General features: G+C 39.5%; 1 pseudogene; it reads right to left on the bottom strand.

Moving 5' to 3' along the window:
• LOC110158166 (pyruvate dehydrogenase (acetyl-transferring) kinase isozyme 2, mitochondrial-like) overlaps positions 1 to 23,907 on the bottom strand; it is a 31,127-nt pseudogene extending 7,220 nt beyond the window's left edge.
• Positions 23,908 to 27,809: the final 3,902 nt, after the last annotated feature.

Below are 27,809 nucleotides of genomic sequence, written 5' to 3'. Positions count from 1 at the left end.
GAGCCGCATTATTGACGGTAAATAAACTTCTCCTGCTTAAGACTCCAGTTGGTCTCCAGACTTTTACTTCCACACTTTCTTGGACAAGCTGAAAACTTCGACAACACAGGGTTCCCACTCTTTTTCACTCACAAAATGTCTAAACTTTTCCATGACTTTTTCATGACCTAAAGTGAATTTTCCATGACTTCACAGCACCTACATGTGTAGAATTGATCAGACTTTTAGGGTAAATATGAAATGTTAACTCTTTCCACTCACTTTATAGTTTTTTACAATTGGCGGAGTTAAAAATTTGGCGAACTTGAGTTTGGGGTCCTCACTAATATGCACTGTTTTGTTATTTTATTTATTTATTTGGTAAATGGTCACATTTTTCTACATTTTTCTTAATTTATTTTTACTTTTTTTTATATTTATTGTCTATTTTTCCCCATTGCTCTTGGGACACACATGTCTTGTCTTGTTAGTTTGGTCGCCTACTGGAAAACCAGAGAGCGGAAAGTAGTTTTATTTTTTTGCTAGTACAATTACATTTTTGTTTACATCCATTACGTACGATTCTGCTATGATTATGTTCAAATCAGGGTCAAGCCGACGAGTACATTATAATGTGAAAAGGGGGACACTTTGACAATTAAAATAGATTTGACAATCAGTTTTTTTTTTTAAAGTAAACTACTCTCATTTAATGTCATATTGAGAGAAAATCAAATTCTCTGAGCAATAATAATAATAGCAAGGGCAATTGTTTGGGGGCCCCTTCAGGTTCGGGGGCCCTAAGCGGCTGCCTATTTTGCTGAATGGTAGCGCCGCCTCTGTTTTTTTAACATTCAAAATCCTGTCAGTGCGTTTATTGTTGTTTATTTTAAACAAAATGCTCATACGTTCAGAAATAATCAGAACAGTCTAATGAGAACTCAACAGAACGCTGGAGCTGCGTGAAAGAGATACTAAAATCCCATGACTTTTCCAAAACTTTCATCGAATTTACACAATTTCATGACTTTTCCAGGATTTCCAAGACTGGGGAAACGCTGTAAAATGTTTTATTTATTTCCTATTGTAACATTGTAGTTTATGGCAATATATTTTTATTGTTAATGATGTTATTTTTTCCAGATATCAGAATGTGATGGTGTGCATGATCTAAAGCACTTTGGTGTTAGTAGCACCATTTAAACTGCTTAAAAAAAAAATAAGACTACGTTTACACTGAAACAAATCCGCGTATCACTGTATCGGAAACAATTTTCGTCCAGACACGTCATTTCTGTGTCCTTCCCTACCCACACAGCTTTGAACATATTTGTTTACGTTTTACAGAAACGAAACTTAAAACCACATGACTCATTTGCATAAACTAAGCGCTCAAAAAAAAACATCTCTTTCCGGACTAAAGGACTCGACTCAGTGGAATATGAGTGTTCTTTCTGTGACAGAGGGGTGTTCTGCTGATGGTGAGTCTGTTCTGTGTTTCTGTCGTGTTGGAGATGATTCATGTTAAACTTTTCAGAGGTTATACGTGTGCAGGTCGTACACACAGACACACGTTTATATGAATGGGCATATATTCTGGCTTAGTGTTTTGTCGGTGAATTACTTCGCGGCGCATAAAACTACATCAGAGTATCAGTGTTTTCAGGTGTCCACACGGTGCCGGATCAGATCTGTACGAACATGAACTCGTGGGAGCTGGAGGCACCGGATCGTTCCGTCTCTGGAGCTGTTTTCAGTTGGATTAGTGTGAACAAACAATGCATCCGCGACGAAAACAACTCGAATATGTACGAGTGTGGACGGGGCCTTAGTTTGATAAATGTAATTCAGATAATACTACGGGACATTCCTGGCAGGACGCTCTACCAGAAAAGTGACATATTGCACTTTTAAACTCTAAAATTGCTCTAACTTGTCCATACATAATTTTAAGTTACACAAAACAGCCTGTATATATATAACTTCATGTCCAGCTCTGAGCCTGGAGCGGTAAACTCAGGGCAGCGATATCTCCGAGAGGGATAATAATATAATAACACTTTATGAGCTTTATGTAAGTTCATCAGGCCGTACACGGGTGCCAATCGGATTTAGTTTATTTGTGTACAAGCTCCTGGTGCCGCTGCTGCTGCTGCTTCTGCTGCTGGTGCGACTCTCACAAAAGGATTAAGGGAAGTAGGTGAAAGTTTATTGGTGCTTTTCAGTGAAGTAAGAGGCTAAATATAGAACTGAGCCATTTAGGAAACGACTGTCGCAACAAGTAACGACAAGCTGTGAAGTGATCGAGGGCGACGGCTGCCAGGTACAGCAGCCTATAATTATACACAACTTTACTGCCAAAAATAAAATAAAAATAAAAAATGGAGACGGGGCTTTTTCTGTCCCAACAGCCCCACAGTGGAAAGTTTTAAGTCTCGTCTTAAGACTCTGTGGCTTTTAACACCGCGTGAGTCGTGTGGTCCTCTGTGTCCTTTATTTATTTTACTTATTTACTGCTTTTTTATCATTTTTATGGTCTTGCTTTTATTTGCTTTTACTGGTTTTATCGTTTTAGGAGTGGTATGACCGAATTCGAGCAATTTACCTTTTTCGTCGTCTTCGTTTTGTGATCTCTGTGCAGCACTTTGGAAGAAACTGCTTTGTTTGTAAAATGTGCGTTTGGATAATATAGTTATAACTATTTTAAAAGAAGCAACATGTGGTGCGCCTAATCCATAAAATAATAATTACGTATGTAGTTGTAATTTGAGATTTGTATCTATTTGTTAACGCAAAGAACGTCTGTCCGTGTGTTTGTTTGTTTGTCTTTTCCACGCGTAACTCCCGACTGATCTCAAATTCGGAGGGTGTCATCTTAACGGGACGGGCGTGTGCAGTGCCAATTTTCGTGATGTTAGGGCAAAAAATGTCAAAGATCTAGTCAAATGAGCCTAGCCGTTACTAGGAGACAGGAGAAAGAGTCCAAAAGTTGTTCGTTTTAGTTCATTTGACCAGATCTTTGCCATTTTTGCCCTAACAAGATGAAAATTGGCACTGCACACGCCCGTCCCATTAGGATGACACCCTCCGAATTTGAGATCAGTCGGATGAGCGGTTCAGGAGTTACGCATGGAACAACAAGCAAACAAACAGATAGATCATACAGTATCGATATCGGGCCTGCTTTATCGATATATCAATAAGAGTATTTTTTGATATATTTCACGAAATAATTTTGTTACAGCACTAAAGTTTAGTTCAGGGGTGGGCAAACTAAGGCCCGGGGGACAAATGCGGCCCTTTAATCTTTAAAATCCGGTCCGCCGAACTTGAATAAATTATAATCGCAAAAGTTGTAACGCTTTGTAATGATTTTCAATTGAAATTCAAGGAAATGTTTTCTTCAAATCCCATGTTATTTTTTTCTCTTATGAGGTGGTTCAGTCCGTTCGTCCGCTCCTGGTCCGACCTTTCTGTCAAATTTTAGAACATTTTGTGGCCCACGAATCAGAAAATTTGCCCATCCCTGGTTTTGTCGCTTGTTTAAATAAATTTGGTCACAGTTTAGATAGAAGTTTTGTTAACCAGTTATTTTGGAGCTAAAGCCAAGATCTTAACCAAGTCTCAATCACGACTAAACTGTGTTCAAACCAGGACGAATCTAAATCCATCCAAACTCGTACCCTTAAAGGCGCTGTACCTGATTCTTTTGGACAATCTTAAGAGCGTTATCAAAGAAAAGGCCCTTGAATATTGTCATAATGATTGCGTCTTATTTAGAAGAGTCGTCCTTACCCTGATGGACAGGTCTTCTGGTCCCAGGCTGACGAGGACGCTGACGGGGGGCAGGGAGCGGCTGGCCTCGTGCGTCTCTATCGTGGCCCTCATGGCGTTCTGCGCAGAAAATAAAACAGCTCAGTGTCTGTCGTCTTTATACATTTACAGCATTATTATAAAGTTTATTATTGCACATTATTGATAAAAAACAACAGGCTGGGTTCACGTGACATCACAACATTGTGGATTTCCTGTAGTTTACACCGAGCTGGAGGAGAATTCAGAAACTGGTGTCATTATTCAGAAGTCACTGATGTCAGACTTTAAACTATAAGAATAATCATTTGGCGTTTTAACGTTAAACAAATCTGTGTTTCTCTTTCAAAAACAGGTACACAGAGCCCTACCCTCTGTCTGAAAACAAAGATATGATCAAATTCTCCACCGTGACTGCAGCCTTGAAGCCTTAAGTCTGTTTACGGCGCTCGCAGGTCTCTCCTCACGTGGCGACATGTCGGTACGCTGCAGGAACTCGTCAAACCAGAGGAGTCATCGCGTCGCGTGACACAAGCGCTTGTTTTCGAGCTTTGTGTGCCCTCAAATGAGTCGGCGTGTCCTTGGGCAAGGCACTGACTACTCTTCTTCTAAGTCCGGCTGTTGTTTGTGAGTGAACGTGGTCGTCTGCGAGGCTGGCAGAGCATATCCAGAGCCACTGTCACCTCAACTCGTTTTAATATTTGAAAAACTTTGATATTTTTAATTGCTTTTCCATCAGTTTGAAAGAAACTCATGGATACAAAGCTTTATTATGATTATTGCTCATGTGAACGCGCAGCTCTTCTGGACACAACACTATAGAACAGGGCATTTTTTCAACAGAGAAACAGAAAATATTGTGGAGGACCTAAAGTTTAACTCAATTCTGCATAATATTAATTGTTATTTCTTCATAAAAAACGGTAAATAGCAGTGTTTCGATGAGCTGGTAAGACTTTTAAGAGTTTATGTGTAGAATCCCTCAGTCGTCCAGGTAGAAATTGGAGAAATTTGTCAACTGGACAAATGGTTTTCAGTTCATCCAAGCTGCTTCTTCAGTTCTGGTCAGACACTGGAGCTAACTGCACTGAAACTACTCTGAAACTAACGCCCTACTTGTTTATTTTCTGTCTGTAGCTCGGCCTATTCATGTGTACTGAGTGAGGGGACATATTTACAGAATCATTCAGGCCCATGATGAGTTTTTACACCTCTGGCCCTGACCCGTCTACCACTATTGTTCCGTTTGTTTTAGGTCCTCGAACCTAAAACAAAAAGACAAATAGGGGTAGCCAGGTGAAAGTGAAGATGAATATTCTGAGCGAACAAACTGTAAACAAGTAGGGTGTTAGTTTCAGAGTAGTTTCAGTGTAGTTAGCTCCTCCGTTCAGGCGGCTGTAAGGCAGTGTCCACCAAGCCAGTCTGGTGTCACCTTATGCCTCCACTTAATTTTATTTCTCTCCAGTGACTAGGTCAAGAATCAGAATACACTGGACGGTTTGCAAAAATCCTGGAAGTTGTAGATCGCGCACCGGCCAATCAGCGAAGAGCTGTGAAGCCGGTAAGTACTTGGACACCACTGAGCGTTCCGGCGCATTACATATGTCTCGACAAAATAACAGCGGTTGGTTAAATTAAAAAAAGTACCGGCCTACATCCTGACCAGAAGTGAAGAAGCAGCTTGGATGAGCTGCGGAATGTTTTCAACCTTTGTCCAGTTGACATATTGATTTTCTCCTTTGCCTGGTCAGAGTTTATGTTATGACTAAGCAATAAAAAAGTGAGGCTGCCTTACAAAAAATGTCATTTAAAAACACCTAAAATAAAACCAGTGCAGCTTTAGTCCATGCATGATGTCAAATTATAAAACATGTTTATGTTGTAATTCCAAATTTGCTTAAACCAGGGGTGTCAAACTCATTTTGTTCCAGGGGCCGTATCCAACCTACTTTGATCCCAAAGGGGCCGGAAAAAAAAGGCATATAAACCCTAAAAATAACAATAAGTTCAAATATTTGTGCAGAGAAAAGCAAATCTTTTACAGAAATCTTTTTAAACTGATGAACTCTTTCTTTTACAAAATATTATAAACAACCTGAAACTTTAAGAAAAATACAATTTCAACACAATGTTTTAAAATTAACTTGTATGTAAATAGGAATAAGTCAATTTTTGTTGTAAAATCCTGCACTCGGCTCCACTTTTCTCATGTTGGACATTTTTCTGATGAGGGTGTCACGGTCAACAGTCAAAACGATCGTCCTTTAAGAGCGTTTGGAAAGAGACAAGTCTTCATTTGTGCTGCTCTGGTGGGAGGGGCCACGTACAGAGACGCTGGAGACGCTGCTGTGATAAACACCACAGAAAATTAACAAGATTTTAATAGAAAATATCATTCAAATATTTCATTAGAAAATCAGCCGAGGGCCAGATTAAAGGTCTTGGAGGGCCGGATCTGGCCCCCGGGCCGTATGTTTGACACCTCTGGCTTAAACAGACCGGTCAGAGTCGACCAAAGAGCCCTGGAGCTGGACAACGCCCAGGTCTGATATTGGAGGTTTTCAGGTTTTAGAATGTGATGATTTTATTCTCTCAGATGGGGGCAAGGGTCAGATTTCCCTATTGATCACTTTGTACTTTGTCATAAAACATTTAAAAAAGTTAAATTCACAAATGTTGAATGTTGGTATTTTCAATTCAATTATGAACTAAACCCCCCCCGATCTGTATGTATTAATATTGGCCTGTAGAACGCTGTGATGTCACCTGAAACCCTGCGTTAGTCTGAAGGGTCCGAGTTATGAGACGTCGGCCGTTACCTTGAAGAGTTCGAAGAGCATGTGGTAGAGGTGCGAGGGGATGTAGGAGATGTAGAGCGGCTGTCGGGGGCTGTTGGCTGAAACAGAAAACACACACAGGACGTCAGCGGGAACATTACAGACCGAGACAAAACACCAAAACTGTCCACTCTGGTCCACTCTGGTCCAGTCTGGTCCACTCTGGTCGACTCACCGTTCATCTCCCTGAGCTCGAGCTCCGGGGCGCCGAGGTAATACTGCTCACACAGCATCTTGGCGCTGTCGTAGGCGTCTGCGGAGAGACGAGGGGGAAGAGGAGGGCGAGGTGAAGACTTTGGACTGATGTCATAATAAATAAAATCAACAGGAAGATAAAGGCCGGTCGCCGTTATCGTGTGAGTAAACCTAGTGACCGATAACGCTGTGTAAATATGTGTGGAGGTGTGTGTGTGTGTGTGTGTTGAAGGCCATGATTTTATTTTATTTTTTTACTCCAAGCCCCATTACATAACTTTTAACCCAAAACAGACTTAAATAAAGGCATTTTATTGCACATTTTTATGTTTTTTTGTTTTGTTTTTACATTTTTTTTTTTATTATTTATTAGTATTCTTACTTTAATTTGATTTTACCAGTTGTTGTTTTTTTTTTTTGTCTTAACGAGGACTAGTGGAGTTAAGTCGAGCTTTATTTTTGTATTTCTATTGGACGTGTTTTGTGTGTCTTGTGCAGCACTTTGGAAATTTGGTTTTGTTTATAAAATGTGCTGTAGAAATAATCAATAATCAGTGCAGATAATCAGCTCTTAAACGCATTTGAAAACAACTAATACCATGAGTTGCATTGTTGTTTTTTTTCCACTGAGCCAGCACTTGTCCTGTCTTTCTACACTTCCTGCGCTTTCTGCTTACCTCGCACAACCTCTGTGACGTCGCACGTGGAGTCGATGCAGCCGATCGTGTTGGGGTGGGCCGGGTTCGTGGTGCCGTTGAAGACGAGAGCTGTGAAGGAGACGTACGATCATATGATTACAATGCAATTATATACATTGAAAGATTAAAGTCACTCTTAAAATCATGACAGTTTCAATCTATTACTGTCAAAAAATGAAAACGTAGATGAATAGCAAAAGGAGAAAACCAATTTGTCAACTGGACAAAAGTTTTTTGGTCGAATTGATAGATTTTTGAGGATTTGAGGAAAATGGGCTTTCAATAAAACAAAGAGAGCTAAAAAAAACAAAAAAAAACAAGACAACAGAGAATCAGAAGTCAGGAGAAAGGGTGTAACTATTCCTAACATGACTGATTTTTCTTAAAAACTACATTTTTACCCCCTAATGAAGTGATATACATGCTTTTTTTCAGCACAACCTGTTATTTCTTTTACAATCTGCTGCTGTAGTTGTGTCATGTGGCTGTAATAAAAGCTACAGGACCAGGAATACAAATGAAAAAAACATGTATAAACAACTTTTTGAACATAAAAAACGCCTAATTTAGGGCTACAAAAGTGCAAAATATCAAGTCTGTACGTAAACTAAAAATATCCTTATTGCCTCAAAACAAAAAAAAAGTGCAACTGCCCCATAATTTAACCTTTCAAATAAAAATAAAAAAGCAAAGGGATGCACAATTTCACAGATCAAGACGCATAATTTTCCTTTTTTTTTGGAGAAATATCTGCACTTGGAGCGTCTTTTTTCAATTGTTACAAACACAGACGCTCAGAGCATCGACCACTTTGACTCAATACACTCTTTGGCAAAGTTTGATCAAAATGGACGGAGTTTGCAGGAGTTTGGCGGAAAACAAAGCTCCTATTGGACACTCGGAAAGTCGTCGGTCTGTAAGGCTACGTTCAGACTGCAGCCTGAAGTGACCCAAATCCGATTTTTTGGCTTCTATGTTCCTGTATCTGATCTTTTAATGACTTATTTTTTAGTACTGCCCTTATTTATTTATTTATTTATTTATTTTTATTGTTTTATCTATTTTATTTTTTTAGTACTGCCTTTATTTATTTATTTTTAATGTATTGTTTTATCTATGTTATTTTTTTGAACTGCCTTTATTTATTATTTTATTTATCGTTTTATCTTTTTATTTATTTTTTTAGTACTGCCTTTATTTATTTATTTTTATTTTTTTGGAACTGCCTTTATTTTTTTTTTTTTTTTATTTATCGTTTTATCTTTTTTATTTATTTTTTTAGTACTGCCTTTATTTATTTATTTATTTTATTGTTTTATCTATTTTATTTTTTTAGTACTGCCTTTATTTATTTATTTTTAATTTATTGTTTTTTCTATGTTATTTTTTTTTGAACTGCCTTTATTTATTTATTTTTATTTATTGTTTGATTTATTTAATTTTTTTTGGAACTGCCTTTATTTATTTTATTTATTTATCATTTTATCTTTTTTTTATTATTTTTTTTAGTACTGCCTTTATTTATTTATTTATTTTATTATTATTTTTTATTTATTGTTTCATCTATTGATTCTATTAGTTCCTTTTATTTGGAACATAATTCTGCTGACTGTTTAAAGTGAAATGTTTTACACTTTGGAAATTGTCTCATTTCTAAAATGTGATATTCAAATAACGTTGGATTGGGTCTTATTCCTGTATTAATAAATGATTAATGACAAAATGGAACTAAAATGTCCATAAATTCCATTAAATAGTATTTATCTGGAGAAAAGCTGTTGTTTTTATTGTGAAGTTATTGCCTTCACATACAAGTCGCATTTAATTGGAAATGTGAACGACCTCGCAAAAACATCGGATTTCACAAAAAAAATCGGAATTGAGCGTTGTGTTAAGCACCGTAAAAACAGAAAGTACTGAAGCGTTACAAACCTATTTAAACGCGGCCGGTTAGTGCGGTGAAATGAAAGCAGAGGCGGTGCTCACTGTGCTGGTTGATGAGCATGCGGATGGAGATGCGGCTGGTGTAGAAGCGGTCCAGGAAGTACTGCACGTTGTGGTCGGTGACGGGGTCGTGCTGCCCGAAGGCGTCCTTGTACTCGATCACGCCCTGGGCCATGGTCGGCACCACCTCGTTGTGCCTGTTCCGGATGTTCTCCAGCACCTCCACGAACCTGCGCACGAGGGGAAAAAACAAAAACACCTCAGCGGACACCAGGCCTAGTCCGACGTCAGTGCCCTCAAACTGATCCTGTGCTGCGTGTATGTCTACGGAGGAATGTTCAGCGGTTGCCATGGTGACGCAAGGTGTAACTTTTTGTTTGATTTTCAACAAAAAGCGTCACTGCTGAGCTCCTCACCATGGACGTTCCTGGTCACCCACGGGACAGATAATACTCCCTACAACTGCACGACAACTCACCATTATGTAACAGATAATACTCCCTACAAATGTACGACAACTCACCATTATGTAATAGATAATACTCCCTACAACTGTACTTATGTAACAGATAATACTCCCTACAACTGTACAAGTCACCCTTACGTAACAGATAATACTCCCTACATCTTATGTAACAGATAATACTCCCTACAACTGTACAACAACATGTCCCTTATGTAACAGATAATACTCCCTACAACTGTACAAAAACTCACCTTTATGTAACAGATAATACTCCCTACAACGGTACAATAACTCACCCTCATGTAACAGATAATACTCCCTACAACTGTACAACTTACCCTTATGTAACAGATAATACTCCCTACAACTGTACAACTTACCCTTATGTAACAGATAATACTCCCTACGACTATACAACAACTCACCCTTATAGAACAGATAATAATCCCTACAACTGTATTTATGTAACAGATAATACTCCCTACAACTGTACATCAACTCGCCTTATGTAACAGATAATACTCCCTACAACTGTACATCAACTCGCCCATTTTGTAACAGATTTTATATTTTATTTTGACTTGTACGTTTATATAATTACGTCTTTTTTGACACTTGTTTCTTCTTCTCTTTTTTGCTGCTTATTTAGAATTTATTATTACTATTTATATGTTTTACTCTTTTTTTTTTTATATTTAATTTTATTGTGATGTGTGAGCTGCTGCGTCCAAATAATTTCCCTTTTGGATCAATAAAATTTGGTCTAAGTCTCAGTCCACTTGAAAAACAGATCATAAGTATAAATGTTATGTCACGTTATTATCTCACCTACTGTAATTCTAGTTCCAAGTGTAAAGTATGAACAGGAGATCTCATATTTGTTGACCCGGTTTATGGTTCATATCTCTGTCATTACTGGGTGAAACAAAACTGGCACAAGTCTCCCGTCAGCACAAACGCAAACGTGGAAATCAAACATAAACTGCGTCATACGGGCCTAATCTAAACGGGATATCTGAAAACTTATCTTGTCTGTTAGAATATCCCTCGCACCGGGATCTTATCGGCGTCGTAAACCCTGCGAACGATCAAAACACACGCTATCCCGAGGCACTGCTTCCTCTCTCTGTCTCTCTTTGAAAAACGACTTATTCATCGCGCAGATGTGGCACAGGTGGACTTTTATTCTGTGTCTTTTAACACCGCGTGAGAGGTGTGGTCTTCTGTGTTATTTATTTATTCATTCATTTATTTATTTATTCATTTATTTATTTATTGCTTTATCTATTTTATTTTTTGTACTGCCTTTATTTATTATTTTTTTATATTTACTGTTTTATCTATGTTATTTTTTGAACTGCCTTTATTATTTATTTATTATTTATTCATTCATTATTTATTTATTCGTTTATTTATTTATTGCTTTATCTATTTTATTTTTTTGTACTGCCTTTATTTATTATTTTTTTATATTTACTGTTTTATCTATGTTATTTTTTGAACTGCCTTTATTTATTTATTTATTTATTTTTATTGCTTTATCTATTTTATTTTTTTGTACTGCCTTTATTTATTTATTTTTTTTATATTTATTGTTTTATCTATGTTATTTTTTGGTACTGCTTTTATTTTTTTATTTTTATTGTTTTATCTATTTATTTTTTTTAAAGAACTGCCTTTATTTATTTATTTATTTTTATTAGTTTTTATCTATTTAATTTTTTTTGTACTGCCTTTATTTATTTATTTTTATTGTTTTATCTATTTTATTTTTTTTGTACTGCCTTTATTTATTCATTTATTTATTTATTGCTTTGTCTATTTAATTTTTTTTGTACTGCCTGTATTTATTATTTTTTATATTTATTGTTTTATCTATGTTATTTTTTGGTACTGCCTTTATTTATTTATTTATTTATTTTTATTGTTTTATCTAGTTTATTTTTTTTAGTACTGCCTTTATTTATTTATTTTTATTGTTTTATCTATTTTATTTTTTTAGTACTGCCTTTATTTATTTATTTTTATTGTTTTATCTATTTTATTTTTTTAGTACTGCCTTTATTTATTTATTTTTATTTATTGTTTTGTTTATTTTACTTTTTTGGAACTGCCTTTATTTATTTATTTATTTTTATTGTTTTATCAATTTTATTTTTTTAGTAATGCCTTTATTTATTTATTTTTATTTATCGTTTTATCTTTTTATTTATTTTTTTTTAGTACTGCCTTTATTTATTTATTTTATTATTATTTTTATTTATTGTTTCATCTATTGATTCTATTAGTTCCTTTTATTTGGAACATAATTCTGCTGTTTAAAGTGAAATGTTTTACACTTTGGAAACTGTCTTGTTTCTAAAATGTGATATTCAAATAACGTTGGATTGGGTCTTATTCCTGTATTAATAAATGATTAATGACAAAATGGAACTGAAATGTCCATAAATTCCATTAAATAGTATTTATTTGGAGAAAAGCTGTTGTTTTTATTGTGAAGTTATTGCCTTGTAATTTTTCTAGTGCTCTCCCAGCATCTACTAAACATCAAAACTTTCTTTATAGCAGAAAAAGCTCTCCTCACCTCTCGAGCACCTCCTGATCTTCTGGGTTCTTGTCCAGAAACTCCAGGATCTCCAGCAAACTCTGGCAGTACCTGCACACAGAACAGTCACACTTTTAGAAACAGATTTGTTAAAGCTGATAGTTTGAATGACGACACAAAAACTGAATCGAACCATCAACCTCCAAAAGACCTTTTGCAGTATTTACATTTATTATTTATTCATACGACTTGGAGTAAGAAACACAGTTTTGTTTCTTTATGTGTTTTTCATTTGAAGAATTTTAGAAAATAAATTTCCGCCAAAAAGTGCAACTTATAGATGTTTTTCTTCATCTGGTGCCACTTTTACTCCGGAGCGACTTATAGTCCGGTAAATATGGTAATCGACAATTGATTTTAGACATTTTTGGAGAGTTCCTGAGATTTGGGAGCGACTGGACAGTTTAATCTGACTTTTCACTTATGAACCTCCTGTTTACTCAGTTTACATTAGGGATGGGCATGATTAGTCGATTAATCGATAATTGATCATTAAGAATTTCGTCGATTACGTTCATTTTTAATCGACAAACCGAATGTAGGTCGCTGTGCGTAGTGTAAGGTGACCAAACGTCCGTTTTTCCGTGGACAAGTCCGTTTTCCGCATCCTGTCCGTCTGTTGTTTTGTTTTGTTTTTTATAAAGTGATGCAAAAGTTCAGGTTTTCATTTCCTTTCATTGGTCCATTAAACTGAGCGTCTCGCGTCTGAGACTCAGAAGGAGCGAGACACAAACAGTCGGTCAATCTGCAACGTGCCGAAGCACAAATGTGGATTTAACGATGACTTGTACAAGAAATTTCTCACTTTCTGTTCCGTTCGAGACAAGTGTGAGTCCATGTGCACAGTGTATAAAGCAGCACATATGTTTCAGTGTCCAGTGGAGGTGTCCGGGACCTCAAAGCACCAGGACAACGGATAACATTAAAAAGCTTTGAGAGTCGCTCAATGTCGAAGACGAGGCCCCACCCCCCACACGGTTTCCTGCTTTTGAGAAATGCAAATCTGGTCACACTAACCTGTATTCCACTGAGTCATGTCCTTTAGTCTGACAGAATTTGAACCACATCAGCGACACAAGAGCTGTAGTTTTCTTCACTTAGAAAATGAGTCGTGAGGTTTTAAGTTTTGTTTCTGTGAGACTTGCACAAAGCTGCGTTAAACAGATTATAAGGACAAACGGGCTGATTGGCTTCATCAAACCAGGACCTCACACGGGAGGAGCTCGGAGTAGAGCCGCTGCTCCTCCACGTCGAGAGGAGCAGTTGAGGTGGCTCGGGCATCTGTTCTGGGCATGTCCCATGGGGAGGAGGCCCTGGGGAAGACCCAGGACACACTGGAGGGACTATGTCTCTGGTCTGGCCTGGGAACAACTCGAGGTCCCCCCGGAGGAGCTGGGGGAAGTGTCTGGGGTGATGGAAGTCTGGGAGATGAGGCTCACACTGCTGCCCCCGCGACCCAGCCTCGGATAAGAAGAAGAAAATGGATGGATGATGTGGCTCTAGAGTCGTTACAGTTTTTATGTGATAAAGTTAACTTATTTATGCAGATTAGTGCAGATAGTAATAATAATGATGATCATTTTAATATAAAACGTTCATGATTAATCAATAATTGATCGTTAATTCTCCTGACGATCAATTAAGAAAATATAATCGAATGCCCATCCCTAGTTTACATAATATTTTTCGTGTGAGATCTTAATCTTTTTGTGAGTTTTTGAAGCCACGCCCCAGTTTAGTCATTTAATCTTCGCACGGGGCCGGACTTCAGTCAACCGAGAATTTATTTAGTTTTATTTTGGACGACAGCCGTAATTCCTAATGCGTCACTTTTCTGATGCAGAGAATGAACAGAAACAGAGCTGAAGGTGCATGTTTTTGTCGGGGAAAAGAGTGTTGTAATGCGGTAAATAATTGAAAAGAATGTTGTTGTTGTTGTAGCGAGGAGAAACAGGGAGTCCGCGTCTTTCTAGGAATCTTCAACATTGTGCAAGGAATGAAAAGAGGAGAGGAGACGAGGGAGGAGGGAGGGAGGGAGGGGACGAGGACGAGGAGGTAAACAGTGCAATACGTCAGGGCTGACAGCTAATGTAACCCCCCACTCCCCTCCCCTTCCCTCTGTGTCTCAATTCTTCACTCTCTCTCCAAAAATACTCTGTTTACGCCGTTACACTGTTCCTTTGTTATTAATAGTCGGGATCATCTGAGCAGGTGACGGTGTTTGTGGAGCGGTGGACGAGTACAGTACGTGTTTACAGGACTGGAGGACTGGCTCACGTCAAAAACACACGACACACGGACGAATCGGCAGATAAAACCGACACGGAGGAACTTTTCACCATGGAGATGTTCTGTTTTGTTTTCCCTGCTGAGAATAGGTTTGGTTAGGAGTAACAGCAGTTTGTTCAGTCATTTTGCAGCACTACAAAAACAAAACAAAACGAAACAGAGATGGAGCATGACTGAAAGGGTTTAGGCTGCGGTAAAAAGTACTTTTATACTTGTAAAGTTATGAAGCAGATTTGTAACGTTCAATTATTGATCAAAAATGTAACTTAATAACAGGAAAAACAAACTTTCTCAACAGGCGCCTACACTGACGCCTTACGCTGCTTTTGAGGAGATCACGATGGACGAGTGCGACGGCGATGTTTGTTACGAGTTGAACTTTAATGTACATGTATGTGAAGGTTGGCGGTTTCGATTCCAGCTCTCGACATAAACATCACAGGTTGAGCTGGTGTGATTCCAGCTCCCACAGATGAATGCTGTCGTTGTGTCCTTGGGCAAGACACTTAACCCACCTTGCCCACAGTGTCTGCGTACTGCGAATGTGTGTGTGAATGTGTGTGTGAATGTGTGTGTGAATGTGTGTGAATGTGTGTGTGAATGTGTGAATGGGTGAGTGGGTGAGTGGTTCCTTGTTGTAAAGCTTCGAGTGCCTTGAAGGTGGAAAAGCGCTTTAGAAAAATGTGACCATTTACAGTTTTATCTGCAGACTGAACAAATCAGACACTGAAATAATAAAGTCACTCACACATTTGAGACTCACTGCAATAAGATCAGTCCAACATGTGGAGACACTGGTGTGGCTTTTTTAAAAACATCAATATTGTTATTATTGTTTTATAATCTCACTGTCCACAGCGACTTGTCAGAGTCTGATCTCTTCAGATCTCAGACGCTCAGCAGGACCAGACCTGGTCACGACTTGGATTCAAGACGACTGGGAATTCCAGGAGCAAGACACTTCACCCTCATTTCCTAATATGAACGTGGTGTGTGTGTGTGTATATATATATATATACGTGTGTGTGTATATATGGTCTGAGGGGTCGATGGTGCAGATTATTAGCCTCACTTCTGTCAGTCTGCCCCAGGGCAGCTGTGGCTCCAATAGTCGTTTACACTACAGAGTGTGAAGTGAATGAACAATGAAGTGTAAAGTGTCTTTGGGCGTCTTGAAAATAACTATATAAATGCAACGATTGATTAATTAATAATGAATTAATCCATTTTTAAAACAGTTATTAATTGCTTAATTAATTATTACTTAATTATTACTGTCTATTTTAAAAATGGACCATGAGTCTGGAATAAAGATGAAGATGATGATGATGATGATGATGATGAAGATGATGATGATGATGATGATGATGATGATGATGATGATGATGATGAAGATGATCATTTTAAAAGCTTTATGTCAGGTAATATTCTCACAACAGAACAGTGTTTGTTTTTTGCTCCATGTGGTTTTTCTCTGATTCTGACTCAAAACGAAACTGTTCAGGAAAGTTCAAAGTTCATCCAGTGATGTCATCTGTTGTCAGTATCGATACTTGGTTTTGACAAATGTACTGCAAAGATAAACTTGAGAATGATTTAGATCTGGTTTAGTCCTGGTTTAGACCTGGTTTTAGGCCTGATTTAGTCCTGATTTAGTCCTGATTTAGTCCTGGTTTAGTCCTGGTTTAGTCCTGGTTTAGTCCTGGTTTTAGTCCTGATTTAGTCCTGGTTTTAGTCCTGTTTTAGTCCTGGTTTTAGTCTGGTTTTAGTCCTGGTTTAGTCCTGGTTTAGTCCTGTTTTAGTCCTGATTTAGTCCTGGTTTAGTCCTGGTTTAGTCCTGGTTTTAGTCCTGATTTAGTCCTGATTTAGTCCTGGTTTAGTCCTGGTTTTAGTTCTAGTTTATAGTCCTGGTTTAGTCCTGTTTTAGACCTGTTTTAGACCTGTTTTAGACCTGTTTTCGACCTGTTTTCGACCTGTTTTAGACCTGTTTTAGACCTGGTTAGTCCTGGTTTAGTCCTGGTTTAGTCCTGTTTAGACCTGTTTTAATCCTGGTTTAGTCCTGGTTTTAGTTTAGTTTAGTCCTGGTTTTAGTTCTAGTTTAGTCCTGGTTTTGTCCTGTTTTAGACCTGGTTTTAGTCCTGGTTTAGTCCTGATTTTAGACCTGGTTTAGTCCTGGTTTAGACCTGGTTTAGTCCTGGTTTAGTCCTGTTTAGACCTGGTTTAGTCCTGGTTTAGTCCTGGTTTAGACCTGTTTTAGACCTGGTTTAGACCTGGTTTAGTCCTGGTTTAACTGACTAAACTGTCAGTCGTAGTTGGAAAAGTCGTGTTGTTTTCATATTATTATTATTATTATTATTTTATTTTTTATCCTGGACACTTGAGTTTTTCGGTCACTTCTGGATCCGTTCGTCCCGTGAACCCGCGCGCGCAGAGGTGTGTGTTTGCGCTCGTCTATACGTTCCACGGGACGGTCGTAAACTTATGTAAGCCTCTTGTTTTTGAACTGTACGTGCTGTTCGCCGGAGGAACGACGGGGAACGACGGGGGTGGAGACAGACGCTTTGGAAACTGGGACAAAGTTCACGCTGCTCCTCGGCCTCTGGAACAACTCCGCTCCTACAATTAGAGCAAAACCGCGACCGCACGCCGATCCGGGCCCAGAATAGAACCGGGACTCGTGACACAGAATTTAATACGTCGCCTCCAGTCGCTTTGTTTGGATCAGAACTACAAAAAAAATACCACCAATCCTGCAGTTTAGACGTCTGCAAACTCACTCTGAAAACTTTTTGGATTAGTTTAAATTCATATTTCAGTTTTTTTCTCAAAAGCCGTTTGGACGTGTTTATGTGCGTTTAATCTTGATTTTTTTTTTTCATTAGATTGTTTAATCCGTGTGTCATTCGTTCATTTGTTTTTCAAAATAAAATAAAAAATAAGAAAATGGGGGGAAAAAAAAAAAAAAACTAAGATTTTCTTCATTATTTGTCTCCAAAACTAAAATGAAAAAAAAAAAAAAAAAAAAAAGGATAACGGCCGTTTCCCGTTTACACGATTTAAACTGAGATGCAGGACTAAACCAGGACTAAACCAGGTCCCGGACCAGACCAGAACCAGACCGGGACTGAGACAAGAACTGAGACGGGGACCAAATCGGGACCAAGATCAGGACTGAGACCAGAACCAGACGGGGACCAAGACCAGGACTGAACCAGATCCGGGACCAGACCTGAACCAGACCAGGACTGAAACCAGGACTGAGACCTGGACAGGACCAGGACTAAGACCGGGACCAGACAGGAACTGAGACCAGAATTGAGACCAGAACCAGATGAGGACTGAGACCAGGACTGAGACTGGGACTAGACAGGAACTGAGACCAGAATTGAGACCAGAACCAGACCAAGACTGAGACCGGGACTAAGACCAGGACTGAGACTGAGACCAGACCGGTACCGAGACCAGGAATGAGACCGAAAACAGGACCAGGACTGAGACCGGAACTGAGACCTGGACCGGACCAGGACTGAGACCAGAACTGAGACTGGAACCAGACAAGGAGTTAGACAGGGAATGGACCAGAACTGAGACCGGGACTGAGACCAGGACTAAGACCGGGACCAGACCATTATCTATGATCCATTTTACATTTATTCAGTTCCAGGTGGTTTTAAAGCTCAAAAATCCCTAGAAAAACAAACGTTCTGACTGTGAGCGACGTCGCCTCTCCGCAGATCTGACCACAACTCTTTAATTCCGTGCAACAACATCTCCATGGAGACGAGCGTTTGACAGATCCTCCACCAGAAAAGTTACACAATGCACCTTTAAAGCTCACAAGAGTCATTTTTGTGAAATATACGACCTTTATAATTAGGGCTGGTATCGTGAAGAAGTTGCCGATACGATACATATCTCGATAACAGTGCACTTTCGATTCAATACGATATATTTTAAACAGATTCGATACAGTTCAGTAAAAAATAAAGGTTAAGTCGTGTCTGTGATACTAAAAGTCTTTGTTAAACCACTTCTTCTTGTGCAAAGTTCAGAAGAAACACAAACATTTTAATCCTCAAAACAGTGAAAATGTCAAATGTGTCGCATAAACGAGTTTCCTTCCACTGAACAAACAAAAAAAAAATTGTAAAATGCACCAAAAAATACTCTTGGCGATATATCGATACAGCAGCCCACGATATCGATCCCTGTATCATCACATTAAACGATACGACATATCGATTATTTTGATATTTTTGCACACCCCTATTCATAAATATCTCGTTTTCCTGTGAATTTTTCTTGTATATAGTTGAGATTTTATATTTTAATACTTATTTTTCTATTTTATTTTGATTTATACATTAAAATTTGTAAAACTATGTCGTGTCTCTTGCTTTTTTTTGCAATTTATTTAGAATTTATAATATTAACATTTATATTTTCGCTCTTTGTTATTATGAAATATTGTGATTTGTGAGCTGCTGCGTCTAAATCTTTTCCCTTGTGGGTAAAATAAATAAAGTTTGTGTAAGTGTAAGTTGTCTAGAAGCAGAAGATAAAGGTGAAGCGGTGGTGTTTGGGTCGTACCACTGGTGCACGAGTTGGACGGACGGCGTGGTGAGGAGGCGCTCGGGCAGCAGGTTGATCTCCTTCATGATGTTGGAGAGACGCACGGGGGCTCCTGACGCAGGAACGCGAACGACGTGCGCTCACAGGCGTTGGTCGAACCTGCAAAACACAAAACAAACGCATTAGGATTCGCTCGACAGTAGGCGAGTACTTTTTTTTAATCTAACCAATCGCTGCTGTTTGGTCGTGACGTTTGTAACGCATCAAATCCTGTAGGAAGAAGAACAATAACGTCTTTCCTCTTGATAAAATTCACCAAACATTCTCTTCGTTCCGTCTTTAAATCCTCGATCTCGGGAATTGTTGCCAACACAGAATGTCTGTCTCTTTGCTGATTGGTCGATGCGCCCGACGCGGTTTTTGCGAACCGTCTAGTGTTTTCTGATTCCTGACCTAGTCGCTGGAGAGAAATGAAATTGAGTGGAGACACTAGGTGGCGCCAGCCTGGCTACAAACATGATCCTTCACGACAAAATAACTTATTAAGCTCTAAATTCTTTCTGTTCTGACACTAAGATCTTGTCAAAACATTTAAAAAAGAAAAGGAAAAAAAAAAAAAGCATTTCTACAACTCTTAAATAAATCTTTAGTTATAAATATGCCATGACTTTTTAAGTACAATTTAGTTTAAAAATCATATAAAATGCAAAATTCTAAGATATATTTGGTTCTTTGGTTTAGAGACTTAAAAAGACTTGAGGCTCAAAGTGGACGACTTGGACTTGACTTGGATTTAGGCGTCAGTGACTCGAGACTCGACTTGGACTTTCCTCTATTTGACTTGAGACTTGACTCAGACTTGAGGTCCAAGACTTGAGACTCGCAAAACAACGACTTGGTCCCAGCTCTGTTACCAACAACACAAACCGGGAGTTTCCCAGTTTTTGCTTTTTGAAAACAATAAACCAGCCACACGTGTGTCTGTCTTTGTACTTTGATTAAAACAACAATTAACAGAAGCTTGTCCAATCAATTACACCAGTACTCAGATTACATGTACCAGAGTTATGTAATCAGAGTACAAATGATGAGTAACTGTATTCGGTTACAGTTACTGTTTCAGTGAGTGGGAATTGGATTACAGTTACTTTGTTGAAATAAATGGATTACAGTTACTTTGTTGAAATAAATGAATTACACAGAGGGATTTTCCTGTTTTCACATTTTGGACTATATCCCTTTTTTTTTTCTTTTTTTTCTTTTTCTCTCAGTAATTCCACTCATTCCCGGAAACTAAACCAGGTCTAAACAAGATCTAAACCAGAACTAAAACAGGACTAAACCAGGACTAAACCAGGACTAAACCAAGAACTAAACCAGGTCTAAACCAGGTCTAAACCAGGACTAAACCAGGTCTAAAACCAGGTCTAAAACCAGGACTAAACCAGGTCTAAAACCAGGACTAAAACCAGGACTAAAACCAGGACTAAACCAGGACTAAAACCAGGTCTAAAACCAGGACTAAAACCAGGACTAAACCAGGACTAAACCAGGACTAAAACCAGGTCTAAAACCAGGACTAAAACCAGGACTAAACCAGGACTAAACCAGAACTAAACCAGGTCTAAAACCACAATTAACCCAGGACTAAATCAGGACTAAACCAGAACTAAAACAGGACTAAACCAGGACTAAACCAAGAACTAAACCAGGTCTAAACCAGGTCTAAACCAGGACTAAAACCAGGTCTAAAACCAGGACTAAAACCAGGACTAAACCAGGACTAAACCAGGACTAAAACCAGGTCTAAAACCAGGACTAAAACCAGGACTAAACCAGGACTAAACCAGAACTAAACCAGGTCTAAAACCACAATTAACCCAGGACTAAATCAGGACTAAACCAGAACTAAAACAGGACTAAACCAGGACTAAACCAAGAACTAAACCAGGTCTAAACCAGGTCTAAACCAGGACTAAACCAGGTCTAAACCAGGTCTAAAACCAGGACTAAAACCAGGTCTAAAACCAGGACTAAACCCAGGTCTAAAACCAGGACTAAAACCAGGACTAAACCAGGACTAAACCAGGACTAAAACCAGGTCTAAAACCAGGACTAAAACCAGGACTAAACCAGGACTAAACCAGAACTAAACCAGGTCTAAAACCACAACTAACCCAGGACTAAAACCAGGACTAAACCAGCTCTAAACCAGGTCTAAAACCAGGTCTAAAACCAGGACTAAAACCAGGACTAAAACAGGTCTAAAACCAGGACTAAAACCAGGTCTAAACCAGGTCTAAAACCACAACTAAACCAGGACTAAAACAGGACTAAACCAGGACTAAACCAGAACTATACCAGGTCTAAACCAGGTCTAAAACCACAACTAAAACAGGACTTAACAGAACTAAACCAGGACTAAAACAGGATTCAACAGGACTAAATCCTGCTGTGTGGACGTGTTTCTTCTTCTTCTATCAATAATATTTTTAATTTGGTTCAGTAAAATCTGGGCTTTTTTATTTTCTTTTATCAGACAAAACATCTGACGTGAAGATTTCCTCGTCTTTGTTTCTCTACAACAAATCAAGTAATCCAAAGTAATCAGATTACATTACTCACTTTAAGTAATTTAATGGATTCTGTTACAAACTACATTCTGGTGTGTGTAATCTGTAATCTGTAGGGGATTACATTTTAAAAGTCACCTTCACAACACTGTCATCACTGGACAAAAACAAGATCTAGATCAGTTACAATGATTTAAATTAAGAACATTTGAGTTTATTTGAGTCGATACAAGCAACATTCGATTTTGTTTCTTATTTTAAGTGCAAAAAGTTGTTGCTTTTCTTATTTTAAGTGCAGCGAGACGTATTTTCATATTTTAAGTACACCGCACAAAAATCATAGTCGAGTTAAGACAACTTGAATTAAGAAAGTTTGATCATGATTTGAGTAAATTTCACTTGACGAGTAAAATGATCTGACAGTGGAACAAGACTTTTTGTAGTTAAAATATGAAAATACAACTTGCTCCACTTAAAATAAGAAAAACAACACATTTTTGCACTTAAAATACGAAACAAAATCGAATGTTGCTTATTCCATTGGAGGAAAATTTTACTTGTCAAGTTGAATCGACACAAATAAAGTGAAATATTCTTAATTTAAGTCATTCTAATTTACCAAGATATTGTTTTTTTTCAGTGAGAAACATACACAGATGAAGAGTGCAGAGTCGGTTTGTCAAAAATATCGAAAATCAGACACTAATCGATCCCAAAACCAAACCAAAACATCTGAAGACGTGTCAATACTAAAAAATATGACTTAAACAGAACAACTTTAGTCTTACAGCTTTATTAAAACTCACATAAAACCATAAAGTAATGATTATTTTGTGTTGAAAATTCCATTATTCTGTCTAAAAAATTTGCATTATTATGATTCTCTGCAAAAAAACTAAATCTAGTCAAGTTAAGACGACTTGAATTAAGAGTTTGATCATGATTTGAGTCTTGAAATTTAAATTTTAAGACTTTTTGTAGTTAAAATATGAAAATACTTATTCCATTGGTCGATCATTTTACTTGCCAAGTTGAATCGACTCAAATAAAGTCAAATAATCTTAATTTAAGACATTTTAATTTACCAAGATATTTGTTTTTTTCCAGTGAGAACACACACAGACCAGGAGTGCAGAGTCGGTTTGTCAAAAATATCGAAAATCAGACACTAATCGATCCCAAAACCAAACCAAAAACATCTGAAGACGTGTCAATACTAAAAAATATGACTTAACACAGAACAAACAGTCTTACAGCTTTATTAAAACTCACATAAAACTGTCAAGTAATGATTATTTTGTATCGAAAATTCCATTATTCTGTCTTAAAAAATGAGCATTATTATCATTCCCTGCAAAAAAAACTAAATCTAGTAAAGTTAAGACGACTTGAATTAAGCAAGTTTGATCACGATTTGAGTCTTGAAATTAAAATTTTGTAGTTAAAATATGAAAATACTTATTCCATTGGTCGATCATTTTACTTGCCAAGTTGATTCGACTCAAATAAAGTCAAATGTCGTTAATTAAAGTCGATTTAACTTGCACAGATGTTGTAAATTTTACTTGTGAAGTGAAATTTACTCAAATCCTGATCAAACTTTCAAGCCATCTTCACTTGACTAGATTTTGTTTTTTCCGGAATGAAACAAAACCAAACTATTAAACCTAAAACAAAAACAGCACTTCGGGTCAATTAGCTGCTCGAAATCTTAGTTTCACTCACCGAAATCCAGAAACTGCTTCATGGAGAGCGGGGATGGGGAGAACTTGGAGAAGTGGTCGATGTGTTTGGGGACGTTCGCGAGCGCCGCCGCCTGCATCACGGTGCGCACCAGCCGCACTCTGCCGCTCATGTCTGCGCCGATCCGGACCGGGGACGCTGCGTAAAATTAAAAAAAAATCCCCGCGAGAGTCTGAGTTCTGTGTTCGGTGTTCGCGTAGAGCGGCGTGTCTGCGGGACGGGAGCTGCACGCGAGGTATTTCACGGAGCGCGTCGGCCAATGGGAGCGCGCGCGGGGCGGAGCGTGCGGAGTGGTAAACACGACGCGTTACGTAAAGCGTTGTACAAGTGTTTGCTGGAAAAAAAAAAAGATTAAGCCATCGACAAAAGTGGAGCGTGAGTTAAAGCTTATCTATGTCCCGGACGGATGCTCGAACGAAGCGGAAGAATCGAAGGAAAACACTTTCACTTGAAAAACAAACTAAACAATGTCAAGCCTCTACCTGCAAAACTAGTGTGACCAGACGTCCACGTTCACCCTGGAAAAGTCCCAGTTTTGAGCCTTTGTCCCCTGTCCTTGCAGATTTATCCACAAACCACTGATTTGTCCAAGTTTTATACAAGAAATGTCCAAGTTTTGCGTATTTTGGACCAATTTAATCCCTGCCAACAGTAAAGCGTTGTGCTGGAGACAAGACCAAGACCAGTCCGAGACCAGGACAAGACCAAGACCTCTGAGGGTTGAGCCCGAGTCAAGACTTAAGACTTTTAGAGGTCGAGACAGAGACAAGACCGAGATCACAGCCCATCGAGACCAAACCAAGACCATCTTTGTAATTTCTTATTATTTGGCACAAATATATCAGTGTTTTTTATAAATCTATCTCCATTTGATCTGATAAATGTTAAACTATTCATCCATTTTCTTCCTTTTATCCGGGGCCGGGTCGGGGCAGCAGTCTAAGCAGGGACTCCCAGACTTCCTTCACCCCAGACACGTCCTCCAGCTCCTCCAGGGGGACCCCGAGGTGTTCCCAGGCCAGTCCAGAGACACAGTCCCTCCAGTGTGTCCTGGATCTTCCCCGGGGCCTCCTCCCGGCCCGATCCGGTGTGTAAATGTTAATCTAAGAAATTTAAAATAAGACAAGTGAAGTGTACTGTTCTACGCCCCTTTTTTGGATCCTCAACCACATTTTGAGAACTTCCACTGGCGCTTTACACAAAACTAGAAAACTAGAAAGGATTTTAAAAAAACCCTGTATTTTCAAGTTCCTAACTGGAGTTACATTAGTGTCAGACCTCGAGTCCAAGACGAGACCGAGTCCGAGCTCCTTCAAGACCGAGACGAGACCGAGTCCGAGCTCCTTCAAGACCGAGACGAGACCGAGTCCGAGCTCCTTCAAGACCGAGACAAAACCAAGACAAGACCCAGTCCGAGCTCCTTCAAGACCGAGACGAGACCGAGTCCGAGCTCCTTCAAGACCGAGACGAGACCGAGTCCGAGCTCCTTCAAGACCGAGACGAGACCGAGTCCGAGCTCCTTCAAGACCGAGACGAGACCGAGTCCGAGCTCCTTCAAGACCGAGACGAGACCGAGTCTGAGCTCCTTCAAGACCGAGAGGAGACCGAGTCCGAGCTCCTTCAAGACCGAGAGGAGACCGAGTCCGAGCTCCTTCAAGACCGAGAGGAGACCGAGTCCGAGCTCCTTCAAGACCGAGAGGAGACCGAGTCCGAGCTCCTTCAAGACCGAGACGAGACCGAGTCCGAGCTCCTTCAAGACCGAGAGGAGACCGAGTCCGAGCTCCTTCAAGACCGAGAGGAGACCGAGTCCGAGCTCCTTCAAGACCGAGAGGAGACCGAGTCCGAGCTCCTTCAAGACCGAGACGAGACCGAGTCTGAGCTCCTTCAAGACCGAGACAAAACCAAGACAAGACCGAGTCCGAGCTCCTTCAAGACCGAGAGGAGACCGAGTCCGAGCTCCTTCAAGACCGAGACAAGACCAAGTCCACGCTCCTTCAAGACCGAGAGGAGACCGAGTCTGAGCTCCTTCAAGACCGAGACAAAACCAAGACAAGACCGAGTCCGAGCTCCTTCAAGACCGAGACAAGACCAAGTCCACGCTCCTTCAAGACCGAGACAAAACCAAGACAAGACCGAGTCCAAGCTCCTTCAAGACCGAGACAAAACCAAGACAAGACCGAGTCCGAGCTCCTTCAAGACCGAGACGAGACCAAGTCCACGCTCCTTCAAGACCGAGAGGAGACCGAGTCCGAGCTCCTTCAAGACCGAGACAAGACCGAGTCCAAGCTCCTTCAAGACCGAGACAAAACCAAGACAAGACCGAGTCCAAGCTCCTTCAAGACCGAGACAAAACCAAGACAAGACCCAGTCCGAGCTCCTTCAAAACCAAGACAAGACCGAGTCCGAGGTCCTACAAGACCGAGACAAAACCAAGACAAGACCCAATCCGAGCTCCTTCAAGACCGAGAGGAGACCGAGTCCGAGCTCCTTCAAGACCGAGACAAGACCGAGTCCGAGCTCCTTCAAGACCGAGAGGAGACCGAGTCCGAGCTCCTTCAAGACCGAGACAAGACCGAGTCCGAGCTCCTTCAAGACCGAGAGGAGACCGAGTCCGAGCTCCTTCAAGACCGAGACAAGACCGAGTCCGAGCTCCTTCAAGACCGAGACAAGACCAAGACAAGACCCAGTCCGAGCTCCTTCAAGACTCAGTCCAAATGTGCTCGAGTCCGAGTCTGAGACAGAAACTGACATCTGTTTAGGTAAAAGACAGAAAAGCTGCTTAAAAACGACCAAAACACAAAGAAAATGTGACTGTACGGACTCACATTAGTCATGAACGGGTAGAAGACAGAACAATTTTCCTTAATTACGCTCTTGTTTCACAATTTTATGATTACCAATCACCCCAAACCGGCATGTCCCAGTTTTTAATTTTGAAAATCTGGTTACTCTGGTGCAAAACTGATCTTTTTGTTTCCACATAACACATTCCACAGTGCACCTTTAAGCAGACTTAAAAACATCTGACCTGAGACTGAGCCGAGTGCATCATCTGCTCATCGTCTCCATGGACACAAACAGGTTTAATGTTGTATTTCAGAACATTCTTGACCAAATAATAATCATCCACCAGCTCGGACTCATGTTGGCTGCAGGTGCTGGGGTTTAGGGAGAGACCGTTCAGATCAGAGAGAAGCATTTTAAGTTTGTGGTGCATTTTGTTGCGCTCAGGACCCGAGGAAAACCCACCTCCACAGGAACAGGAACGTAAAGATAATTTAACAAAAGTGATTATGGGATTCAGAATGTTACGCAGAGTCTCTTTAATATGTCGACACAGTTCACGGGGTAAATACTGAGTAAAATCTGCAGCTTATGTAAGATGAGCTGGAGGTAAACAGAGGCTCCGTGACGGAAAAGAGTCACTGGCCTCAACTAAACAGGACTGAAATCACACACCTACTAAACCAGGTTTACTAAACCTAAACATAAACCAGGTAAACCAGGTCTGGGACTAAACCCTAAACCAGGACTAAACCAGGAACCAGGCTAAACCAGGTCTAAACCAGGTCTAAACCAGGTCTAAACCAGGACTAAACCAGGTCCAGGACTAAACCAGGTCTAAACCAGGACTAAACCAGGACTAAACCAGGACTAAACCAGGTCTAAACCAGGATAAACCAGGACTAACCAGGACTAAACCAGGACTAAACCAGGACTAAACCAGGACTAAACCAGGACTAAACCAGGACTAAACCAGGACTAAACCAGGACTAAACCAGGTGGACTAAACCAGGTCTAAACCAGGAGGTCTAAACCAGGACTAAACCAGGACTAAACCAGGACTAAACCAGGACTAAACCAGGACTAAACCAGGTCTAAACCCTAAACCAGGTCTAAACCAGGTCTAAACCAGGACTAAACCAGGACTAAACCAGGTCTAAACCAGGACTAAACCAGGTCTACTAAACCAGGACTAAACCAGGTCTAACTAAACCAGGTCTAAACCAGGACTAAACCAGGACTAAACCAGGACTAAACCAGGTCTAAACCAGGACTAAACCAGGTCTAAACGACTAAACCAGGACTAAACCA

Source organism: Boleophthalmus pectinirostris, unplaced genomic scaffold, assembly GCF_026225935.1.
Source record: "Boleophthalmus pectinirostris isolate CB_2022bp ecotype Guang Dong unplaced genomic scaffold, ASM2622593v1 HiC_scaffold_17, whole genome shotgun sequence".
In the NCBI taxonomy this organism is placed as follows: domain Eukaryota; kingdom Metazoa; phylum Chordata; class Actinopteri; order Gobiiformes; family Gobiidae; genus Boleophthalmus; species Boleophthalmus pectinirostris.
Note: the sequence above shows the minus strand (reverse complement) of the source record. Positions and strands in the feature narration are given on the sequence as shown.